The sequence below is a fragment of the Phaseolus vulgaris genome, chromosome 2 (assembly GCF_000499845.2).
Source record: "Phaseolus vulgaris cultivar G19833 chromosome 2, P. vulgaris v2.0, whole genome shotgun sequence".
Taxonomy (NCBI): domain Eukaryota; kingdom Viridiplantae; phylum Streptophyta; class Magnoliopsida; order Fabales; family Fabaceae; genus Phaseolus; species Phaseolus vulgaris.
This window is the reverse complement of record NC_023758.2, coordinates 37,786,981-37,800,075: the sequence shown is the minus strand read 5'-3', so window position 1 is coordinate 37,800,075 and position 13,095 is coordinate 37,786,981.

Genomic DNA, 13,095 nt, shown 5'->3' with positions numbered 1-13,095 from the left:
GAATCCTTTTTGTAATGTCTCCTTGGGATCTTATCAGAAACTAAAGAATATTATTGCTCTAGTTTTTATGTTATTCACTTGGTATTATTTGTGGACTCTTACTTTCGGCTGTGCTAATTGTTGAGAACTTTTCGGTTTTGTCTTCTCGGTTATATGATAAACGTTTCGGTCGAACGCTGTGAGGATTGTACCTTCAATTATTTTAGTTAAACACTTTTAAATGTTAATTTAGAAACGTGACATGAGTATTATCATTAATCATCAAGTTTATTTTTCGGTTTGTACTATTTTTAGAGTAACCAAAAACGTAGACCTGCGTGGGTAGATCTAACTCTTGTCTTTAGTTGCCAATGTTTGAATTAAACGCTATGATTCTCTCGGTTTTATATCTATTGCTTGGAGATGTCTCGTGAACTAATTGAAGAAAGAATCGAAGACTACTTTTCGGGAAGGATTTCACCTGGAGTGAAAGCATCCAGGACCGAAAAGAATTATGTCAATAATTTTTTCGGGAGGGATTTCACCTGTAGTGAAATCATCCAAGCCCGAAAAGAATGATGTAAATTTTTTCGGGAGGGATTTCACCTGAAGTGAAAAGCATCCAAGACCGAAAGGTAGTATTGTTTCGGAAGGGATTTCACTTGTAGTGACAACATCCAAGACCGAAAAGAAAAAGCATGAGTCTAATAAGATGATGTTACTGGATAATTCTTCTTGATTAGATAACTAGTATGTATACAAGTTTCTGGCTTACATCTTCTGTTTCAACTAAAATAGAACTTTAAATGACTCGCATTCCATGTATTCGGTATCACTTTTTCTTCTAAGGTTTCTAATCTATAAGCTCCGTTGTGTAAGTTTTCCATTATCCTGAATGGTCCCTCCCAATTGGCTGCCAACTTTCCATGTCGCGGATCTTTTTGAGCATCAGTACGCATTCTCCATACCAAATCCCCTTCCTTAAAATCCCTGAACTTCACTTTCGCATTAAACCTTTTCATTGCTCTTCTTTTTACTGTTGCTTCCTTTATTTTTGCTCGTTCTCTGAGTTCTTCAATAAGATCAAGGTCAGTTCTTAAGCATTCATTATTAATATTCCAATCTTCCATTTGCCTTCGTAGTGTTGATTCGGTAACTTCTACTGGTAACATTGCATATGTTCCATATGTGAGATTGAATGGTGTTTCTCCTGTTGATGTTTGTGGTGTGCATCTGTATGCCCATAATATTTCTGGTAACTTCTCGGCCCATAGTCCTTTAGCACTTCCTAATCTCTTCTTTAACTGTCCGAGAATAACTTTGTTTGCGGCTTCAGCTTGTCCATTTGTTTGTGGATGCTCAACTGACGTGCTTGTTGCTTTGATCCCCAAATCTGCATAAAATTCCATAAGTTTTTTGTCAATGAATTGTCTGCCACTGTCAGTTATAATGGTGTGTGGGATTCCGAATCGACATATTATATTTTTCCATACAAACGATTGGACCTGTTGAGCTGTTATCTTAGTTAACGCTTCTGCTTCTATCCACTTTGTAAAGTAGTCGACAGCTACTATCATAAACTTGGTTTGTCCTCGTCCAAGTGGGAATGGTCCAAGTATATCCATTCCCCATTTTGCAAATGGCCATGGGGAAACAATTTCGTGCAACTCTTGTGCTGGTATGTGATTTAGACTTCCGAATTCTTGACATTTTTTGCATGCTCTGACATAAAATTCACAATCTTCTCGGATTGTTGGCCAATAGTAACCGGCTCTACAAATCTTTGTTGCCATTGTTCGAGCTCCGCAATGTAGCCCACAAATTCCTTCATGGAGTTCTTTAATTACGTATTCAGCTTGTTCATTTGAAAGACATTTTAACAAAGGCATAGAGTATCCTCTTTTGTATAATTCATCACCAATCAACACAAAACTAGCTGCTTTCTTTGCCATTCTTGCATCCGGTTCAACTCCTTGTTCTTGGCTCTTTATTACTTCTATGTAAGTCTTCATCCATTCATCTTTTGAGGTTGTGATATTCAAGCATTCTTCCATACTCACTGTTGGCTGACTAAGAGTTTGCTGTATGATGGAGTTGTGTTGGCCCTGTCGTTGTTGGCTTGCTAGCTTGGATAATGAGTCTGCTTTCATGTTTAGTTCTCTTGGGATATATTTCATTTCGGCCTTATTAAAACATTGCATAATATTTAACACTTTATGACAATATTTCATCAGTAATGGATCTTTTACCTGATATTGTCCCTACACCTGTCCCACCGAAAGTTGAGAGTCACTTTTGCAAATGACATTTTCAACTCCCATGTCTCTGGCTAATAGTAACCCTGCAACAAGAGCTTCATATTCGGCTTGGTTGTTGGATGTTCTGAACTCAAATCTTAGCGCCATCTCCACCTGGAAGTTATCCGGTCCTTCAAGCACTATTCCTGCTCCGCTGCCTCTTTTGCTTGATGCTCCATCTACATACAATGTCCATTGCTCCTGCTGTGTTGCTGTCGGCATTTGAATAATGAAATCCGCAAGGGATTGGGCTTTGATAGGTCCTCTTGGCTCGTACTTGATTCCATATTCTGATAGCTCCATCGACCACGTCACCATCCTACCTGCAAGTTCTGGTTTTCTCAAAATTTTGGATATTGGATAATCTGTTCTCACAATTATCTGATGATTCTGAAAATATGGCCGAAGACGTCTCGCAGCATACACCAGGGTTAAGGCTACTTTTTCAATTTTGGGATATCTAGTTTCGGCACTCTGTAGGGATCTACTCACAAAATATATTGGTTTTTGCTCTGGGGTTTCTTGTATCAAGGCTGCTCCTATGGCTTCAGCTGAGGTGGCTAGGTAGACTATGATGGGTTGGGTTGACACTGGTTTAACGAAGATTGGTGGTTCGGCCACTATAGTTTTGATTTGAGAAAAGGCTTGCTCACACCGCTCATCCCACTCAAAGGTTTCGGATTTTTTTAGCAAGTTTACTATTGGTTTGGTTTTTTCGGCAAGAATTGGTAGAAATCTTGATAATGAGTTGAGTTTTCCCACTAGTCTTTGTACCTCCTTCAAATTCTTTGGGCTTCCCATCTTCATTATTGCTTCGCACTTGTCAGGGTTTGCTTCAATGCCTCTGTTTGCATTCAAAGGTGTGTATTGTTGGAATTTTCGGCTTCTGAATTCTTCTCGGGCTCTTCTTGCAGCAGGTGGGTGTTCTCTTTCTATCATCTTCTTTTCACCGCCATCAACCCTTACTTGGTTTCGAAACTCCCTTAATTCTTCCATTTGCATAAATTTTGACGCTCGTTGTCTTAGTTCATCCAAATTGATTGCAGGTTTCTTGCAGAGACTATCGGCAAACGGTCCCGGTTTTAATGCCGTGATCATATGATGCATAGTGACTTCTGGGCTAAGATTTCGGATTCCCAAAGCAACCTTTCCAAAACGTTCAATGAACACTCTTAAGGATTCTCCTTTTTCTTGTCTTATGTTCACTAAGGCGATTGACGTTAAATGATGAGGACGACTAGTTGCAAATTGAGCGCCGAACTTTTCTATCAACGTATCAAAGCAATCTATACTCAAAGGTTGGAGGCGCGTAAACCAACTCAATGCTGCCCCTTTCAGAGTTGTTGGAAATACTCTGCACATAACAGCATCATTCCATGTATACAAGCTGATTTGAGTAGTATATATTGCAATATGCTCATCAGGATCCGTACTCCCGTCGTATTTGTCAATGGTCAAGTTCTTCCAATTGTCAGGCAACGGAGTATCGATTATAACATCATAAAACGGATGTTTTCTAGAAGATGTCCCTGCACAAACCCCAGAGTTTTCAAGCCATCTTCTTCAGGTTTGGGAACTTTCGTTGTGATACAACCTCTCATTCACTTGTATCCTGGGCTGAACAGTTTCGAAAGATGAATTCAAAACCGTTTCCTCTTATAACTTTCTCCTCATGCGTGCATTTTCAGCTCTCAACATACTCAATTCTTCTTCATTATTCTTCTTTAATGTCTCGAATTCTTTTTGTAATTGGACCAACATTGCCATTGGCATGTTAGCACTATCTTCCCGGTCTCCACCTTGTTCTCCTCCTTGACTCATCTTGTCTTTAACCCTTCTCAATTAACCCTCGGCCCCACAGTGGGCGCCAAAATGTTCTTACAACAAGGACCAAGAATACTCGAAAAAGGTTAACAAGACTTAATTTCTTTCCTTGGTGGGAACTCCTGACTTCTTCTCTTGGCTGGTACTCTCGGTTAATGCTCTCGGCTGACACTCTCGGCTTCTCCTCTAGGCTGGTGTTATCGGCTTCTCTTCTAGGCAGGTGCTCTCGGCTTCTCTTCTAGGCTGGTGCTCTCGGCTACTCTTCTAGGCTGGTGCTCTCGGCTTCTCCTCACGACAGGTGGGGGGTACCTGCAAGTCGCTCCGATGCCAAAGTCAGAAAAGGTTTAATATTCATCAGATAAAATCACTCTTACCTCTTTCTATCTCTGAACTCCTATTTATAGAGTTTCTTTAATGGGCTTTCCCTTTACTCTTGGGCCTTCTTTCTGCACCTTTTTTTATTATTTGTGCACCCCTCTTGCAAGTTTTTATCTAATTGGGCTTTTACAACTTTTATATTTTTGTTTTATTCTTGTCTTCATTGCTTTCGGTCAAAACCTCTCGGTTTTAACTTAATCATCTTAATTGTTATACTATGTAGTTCTCGGCATGAACCTCTCGGTTTTACCCTATCAGTACATCCTTAAATCAAACAAAATTAAACTATTTCTTAATGATTTAATTTAAAAATATTTGTTTGAGTCAATAAGGATTAATAATTCTCCTATTATTTTCATTTACAATTGAAAATCAAAACGTAATTTTTTAAAGAAAATTTAATTATAAAATATTTAGTTTGATCTAATAAATTTGCAGTACTTTTATATATTTTATTTACAATAAAATATCAATATTATATGGTTCCTTTATTTTGGATCGTGAAATTGCTTTATATTTTTAAATTTTTTAAATACATATTTTTTATATTAAAAAATTAATTACAAAATAAATATCAGACTTATGATACTAATAATCTTCAAAATTTTGTTATACAATTAAAAATGTTAATTATCAAGTCTGAAACTTAACATAATAATCAATCAATCAATCATAACTTTTTAATTATTAAATAAATTCAAAAACTCATATTCATTATTTTTTTTAGAATTATAATGTGAATGAACCCGGACGTATGTACGTTTAATAGTAAAAATTAACCGCTTTTTATTCCTGTACCTCTACCTTTTTCTTTCTGCACCTCCAATATTTTGAAAATTCTAAAATTGACCTTGATCTATTATTTGAAAAGGAGCATCGAGGTAGAGTTTCTTTGCCACTATTCATCTTCTTCATTCATCTCAGGTGCTGGTAGAGGATTTTGTCATCCCAGAACATGAAGATGCAAAACATGTTGAACCTGAGAAGTCGAACCCAAATGGAGGTGGAGGATGAAGGTGCACCTCAAGTACAAGGTGAAAGTTATCATAGAGGTCCATTGGATGAGACACTATTGATAGGTTATGAAGACCCTATGACGATGTAATTATGAAATGGTGTGAAAAGTAAATATGTTGTAATATGATATTTGTTCATTGTTAATTTTATATGATTTGGGTTGATTAAATTGTATATTTTATATGATTTTGGTTGGTTAAATTAGGATTGAGAAGAGTTAAAATTGGTGTCTCATGGTCAAAAATGAATAAAATGGGTGCTCCTCACCCTGGGATACTACCTGCAGTGGAGTTGTCTGGTTTAGTTGGGTTTGTTGGGCAAGTTATACACGATAGACAAAGGATTGTTGTGTGCCTTTGTAAAAAGGTGGTACACATAGACAAATTCCTTTCATCTGCCTGTAGGTGAGTTGACCATCACATTGAATGATGCGTCAAATTTATTGCACCTCCCTATTATCGGACAATTTTACACGTACCCGAGCTTAGATGTAGTTGCAACGACCGATTTGCTTGTCGATTCACTTCACGTAGATCGGGGAGTAGCAGTTGCTGAGACTCGTCATTGTCGGGGTGGACATGTGCATCTAAGTTGGTTGAGGAAGGTGTATGAGGAAGCATGTATTCGCATAACGTATCCTGCTACATGCGTCCTACCAAAATTAAAAATAGATATTTTCCAATATCTGAGATCCAGTGGACCTAAAAATGTCTTGACTATTGGACTTTATGTAATTTAAAAAGGCGCCTCTTTCTTCCTACACCTCCATATCTTCTTGTGTCACCCCGTACTAAATATGAAAATATCATTTTATCCTCTCTTTTTTCACCCCTTGGATTTGAAATAATAAGTCTATTCTGGATTACATAATCCAAAAGTCAATTTCATATTTAGAAAAGACTTCTGGATTATGTAATCCGGAAGCTAATAACACATCTGAAAAAAGGGCTTTCGGATTACATGATCAAAAAGCTAATCTTATGTATAGAAAAAACTTTCAAATTATGTAATCTGGAAGCTAATCCCAAAAGACTTCCAGATTACATAATCCGGAAGCTAATTTTGAATCTAGAAAAAGACTTCCGAATTATGTAATCCAGAATATTGAAAAGAGTATTTTTGGAATACGAAAAATTTATGGAGGTGGCACAAGAAGGTACGAAGGTGCAAAAAGGTACGAAGGTGCAAAAAGAAGTAGCCTAAAAAGGCCTATTAATTTCCTTTTCTTCATAGGCAAATTTTCCGTGCACCTTACAAATTCTGATCTGCATCCGATGTATTTAGAAATTTCTAAAATTGCTCTTCATTCTGAAATTAAAAATCTATAATTAAAAAATATATTTTAGAAAAATAATTTTGGAATATATTTTTGTGTTTTGGAAGTAAAATTCCAGAATAAAATTGAAAAATAAAAATTTTATTTTGAAAAATTAATTTTGGAATAAAAAAATACATTGCAGAAAAGAAATCTAAATTTAGAAACGTGTTAAAAAAAGAAATTAATAACGTATTTTGATATGTACCCTTTTATTTAAGGATATTTTTATCATTTTATATAAAAAAAAATCGGATGATTCAAAATTTTCAAGTGCGTAATTTACCTTCTTATAATACAAATAGCTTATGAAGAAATGTCTCACTTGAATTTACTATATTTTGAATAATGATTTTTAAGTTCAAAACTTTAAGGCTAAAAGAAAAATATTGATATCCTTTCCTGATAATAAAAAAATAAATAAAAAATACATTTTTATAACTTAAAAGATACCATAAATTAATGATGACTACATCATAGAACTTAAAAAAATTAAAATATAAAAACTTAATTAAGTTTTAACTGTCTTACAAATTTAAATTTTTTTAATTGAATTCCTACTAAAAATTTACATTTTATTAAATGTTTAAAATATCCTTTTATTTTTATCTAAATGACTATCTTTGTTATCAATAAGATAAAAAAGTTGTTACTTTTGTCTTTAAGTCATTCATCAATTCTCATATTTTTCCTAAATTCTTCTTTAACTTAATCATCAACTCGCGAAAGAAAAACACGAAGTTTGAAAACAACAAAATAAAAATAAGGATTAAGTCATTCTTTTAACAATAAATTACATAACATTGTACTTGATGAAAATTAAAAGTATTACTTAAGAAAACAAAAAAAAATTAATATCAATTCAATTAAAAATTCCCAAATTTTATGAAATAATTTAATTAATTCAAACATTATAATCACCATTGTTTAATAAAAAAAATCAATTCAATTTGAATGCAACCTAATTTAAAATGGTATGATTATTCTTTTAAGTAGTTCAATTCTAAACCTGTTTGGTTTAATGCAATTATAAAGTGGTTTAGTTTTTTAATTTTTGTAATAAAAATTTGTTCAATTTAAACAAGTTATTCCGCACACTCTAAACTTGTGTTTATAATTTCTATGTACAAAGTTTTCAAAGATAATTTTAGATCGAAAGCCATTAATTTTTTTTTCTTTTTTTTCCATAGATGTGAACTAGTATAACTTTATATATATATATATATATATATATATATATATATAATGAGATAAATTTATTACTATGTACAGCATTGATATATTATTTTTCTTCAAATGTTGAAAAAAGTTGGTGTTCTACATTGAGTCTTAATAATGGAACAGTGGTTTCTTCCATTTGACTCATCCAATAACTAGTTCTAAGCTAAATCCTAACTAAATTCTATCAACTTTTTTTCTTCTTCTTGCTAGCTAGCATTATAGTTGGTTGGATATTGAAGAAAGATTCTTTAGAAGAAATGTTGTGAATTTATTTCTCTGTATACTTGTCAGAATTTTTATGAATATAGCATCAATTGCGCTAGTTGACTAAAGAACTGTCTATGGATATTTTTCAAATATTTTTTGTGAGTGCGTAAATCTCAATCTAATTTTAGTTAATTATACACAATCATGTATATAAACACAAATAAATAAAAAATTAGTAACATTCTCTAATATACATTTTTTAAACACTATTGGTTCAAAATTGTTATCACCAAATTTGCGACATCACATTTTATTTAATAAATATATTTTTATAATACATGATTTTTAACAGATAATTATAATAACGTATATAAGAAAAATATGATGTTATAACACTGGTCTAGTTTACTTCTTTTAATATTTTCTTTATCTTGAGTGAGAATACATACACTATTTATTCACTTTATTTTACATACCAAAATTAAAAGAATAGGTTGGCACATTGCACTAGTGATTGATTATGATGTTTCATTATTAAATATATTTTGACAAACAAAAGATAATAATGAATATCATAAATTTTGAAAATCCATTTGATAGAAATTTTATTAAATTAAAAAAGTTTCTTGAATACGAATAAATAGCAGTTACAAAAGGATATAAAATATTTATGTTTTTAACATTTTCTCTTACGGTGACCATTCCGTTAGAAAGTGTTTATTTAGTTGTTTCTAAATTATTTGATGGGAGACTTATACCAAGAACATGTAATGTGACTAATACTTATACTAAGAACATGAAATGTGACTAATTTACATTTTTATTACAATTAATTAAATATTTGTGAAATTTTCGCTGATTTGTTTAATTTGTATTTGGTACAATTTGATTTATTTAAAATTGATGTTGATTGAAAATAAGATTTTTTATTCAGTATACTACATGGGGTACACGTTTGAAATTTGTAGGAGACTAACTTCAGTCCATTTTGAAGAAAAGACCATGCCAGGGTCTAAACCCCGCATGGCACCGAGTGTTTGTCTTGGTTCAATAACAAGACCATGCCAGGATTTTAACCCTGCATGACGCCGAGCGATTGTCTCTATCCAAAACAAGACCATGTTAGGGTCTTAACCTGACATAACGCCGAGCGTTTGTATCAGTCCAATAACAAGATCATGCTAGGGTCTTAACCCCGCATGGCGCCGAACGTTTGTCTCGATCCAGTAACAAGACCATGCCAGGGTATTAACCCTGCATGACGTCGATCGTTTGTCTCGGTCCAGTAACAAGACCATGTCAGGGTCTTAACCCCGCATGGCGCCTAGCGTTTGTCTCAGTCCAGCAACAAGACCATGTCAGGGTCTTAACCCCGCATGGTGCTGAATGTTTGTCTCAATCCAATAACAAGACCATGCGAGGGTTTTAACCTTGCATGGTGCCGAATGTTTGTCTCGGTCCAATAACAAGACCATGCCAGGGTCTTAACCCCGCATGACGCCAAGCGATTGTCTTGGTCCAAAAACCAGACCATGTCAGAGTCTTAACCCCACATGGCACTGAGCAATTGTCTCGGTTCAGTACCAAGACTATGCTAGGATCCTAACCCTCCATGGCGTTGAACATGACCTCGATCTACAAGTAAAGGTGCAAATACTTCATAAAAGCATATTATCCATGAGTTGCTTGTATGAGTCATTTCAAATTTTGTAGAAATTTATATGTATTCAAATGAGCAAAATAAAAACAGCTTTTAGCCTCATTGGCTTATGCCTGAGGCTAGGGGATTGTAGCATTATGGGTCGAGCCCGATGTTAAGAGATATGTAGGTTGATTGAAGATTGTCAAAGTAAACTTGGGTTTTAGCCTCACTAGCTTATGTCTGAGGCTAGAGGTTGTAGCATCATGATTCGAACTCGATATTGCGTATGAACAAGTCGCCTACTGTTATTCATATTTAAGGACATTAATGTCGTATAAGCGCAAATCAGGGGATTTTAGATAATCAACCTTAAATAGGAGGAGACGATATTTATTACTGAATTAAGACAATAATAAGACCAAATATAAAGAGAAGGGGGGAACACTACTCTATATAAGGGAAAGAAAACAACTCACAATGGACAACACGAGGAGTACTCTCAACTCATATTTTATATTATACTCATTATATTTTATGTTCTTACTGATTTGAGAGTTGGAGTGTCATCACAGAAGGAGCCCCCTCATTCCCACAATGTTGAATCACTAGAGCTTGAAGGGAGACCACTAGGAGTTCATCCAGATTTTGACCGACCTTGAGTCAGCGAGAACAATTATCCTTTAAGTTCTGTTTTTTATCAACAAGAAATCATATATACATATGAACCACTTCAGAGATTATCTAACTCATGTACAAAAGACTAAATCTACTAAACATTACAACACCTTCCAAACAACTTCACACCAAACCTCGTCCAACTAACACAAACGCAAACAAACTAAATCAAGAAAAGGCAAGTCAAATGATCAAGACACCAATTAGAATAAAAGAAACATGCATAGAGGATTTTAGAAGTAATCCAAGATCAAACTTTCAACTGAGCCAAAGAAAACATTATCCTCTAAGTGATTCATCAAACTATTTAAATACATTCATTTACTCCTTCGAATAAAAAAATAATATAATTTTATAACATCTACCATATATAAAATTTCACAATCTAATATCAATCAACTTGTAATATACTTAAAACAAACAATCCTACAAGAAATTTTGAGACTACTGACCACGTCACCCCTACATCTAGATCTTCTAGTCTAGGGTTCTATTAGAAATTTAAAATTAGCTTCCTTTAACTTGAGCAGATGCTCACTAAGAGTTCCAAATCTATCAAAAGCTCAAAGGTAGTTTAACCTACACCATAGAGTCCTAATAAAAAAAATTAACCAAAAGCTAAAAGAGTAAAGCCTAGCCAAAGACAAACCTAACAAGTTCAAATTTTGACTCAAAGAGAAGATAATGAACTTACCCTATCAAAGATTCTCATTGGACAATCTTGTAGAATTCACGGTCAGGAGTCTAATAACGAATTCTGATCATCAAACTACTGAGCAAGAAAGCTAGAATATTATAGAGAAGGGAGAGAAAAGGAAAATAGAATATTAGATTTTTTTAAAATGAAACATTAATATTAATAACTCATTTATATTTATTTTGTTTTTTCTATTTATAACTCATTTTATTTTAATAATAAAATATTAATGTGTCATTTAGATTATACTACTTATACTTTAAGGTTATTTTCTAGATCCTTACAATTTTATTTATTTATTAAATTTATGTTATTATGAATTTAAATTTGTGATTTTTTTCATAAATCAATAATATTTTAATAATACAATTTGGAGTGATAAATATAAAACTTATCACTATTTATAAAAAAATATTAAATTTATGTTATTTTAAATTTAAATTTATGATTATTTTAAATAAGTCTACATTATTTTTATTTTGTGATAATACAACTAGCAGTGATAAATTTATTTTGTGATAATACAGTTAGTAGTGATAAATATAAAATTTGTCATTGTTTATGTATTATTGGTGACTAATTTTTAATTTCTCAGAAAAAGTTCATAAAAAATAACAAAATATATATGCCACAAATAATTATTCATTAATATAAAATATAAAATAACTTTTTTATTTGACAAGAATATAACTAAGACAAATTTTATTGAATATTTATAAAATAATAATTATCATATAATATTAATTATTATTATTATATCACATGTAATTGTTAAAAAATTATTAAATTTATTTTACTTTAAATTTAAACTGAGACAACTTTTTATTTTTACCGTGTCACTTTAAAATTATATAATTTAGTGTCAATAATAATATATTTAAATTTATAATCTCCTTATCATAAATCAACATTATTTTCATTTTGCGATAAGACAATCGTAGGATATCGTGTGCGTAAGCGTAATAATTTCAACCAAAGATTATGAGAAATTAAAGTAACAAGAAAAATTAGAATGATACCAGTTTTAGGTGGAAAACCCCTTTAAATAGAGGTAAAAAACCACCGGCGAGAGAGCCCAAACTTATACTATAATGGTATTGGGAGTACAATGAATTCCTCTCAGGCTAATAGATAAATAACCCGAACACAAATTCTCTCTATAGGGTTAAACACTTACACCAAGAGAAGGAATGGAGAGTATAAGAAAAGAGAAAGGGAACAAGTGTGTGTTGCTGTTTTTGTTGTGTTATATTGATAGAAGGAAGTCACACTATAGTGGTTGAGACAACAATAATAAAAGCAATTAATGGTAATTAACCTCCTTTGATAACAATTAATTGTAGTAAGAAACCTTCCAATAATTTTAATTAATTGTCAATGGTAAGTAACCTCCTCATTATTGCAAGAAAACTGAAAAGATGAGTTATAACCCACAATAATTATTTGTTTTTATTTATGTATTAGCTGTGATTATTATAAAACATATTATTATAAAACATTTGTCACAAATAATTATTCATTAATATAAATTATCATATCATAAATTTATTTTTCTTTTAATAAGAATATAATTAATAAAAATTTATTTGAATGTTTATAAATTAATAATGATCATATAATATATAACTTTTTTAATAATTATTATAATTTATGTATTTTTTAAATATAAACATTGTGACATTTTTTTATTATATTATAAATAATATTTGTGACAAATAAAAAATAGTCACAAATAATATATAAATAATGATAAATAATTTATATTTATTATTGGTTTTGTCACAAAAATTTATATTTATTGTAATGGAGGTTATTTTTTTTTTACTTATATAGTATATTATTT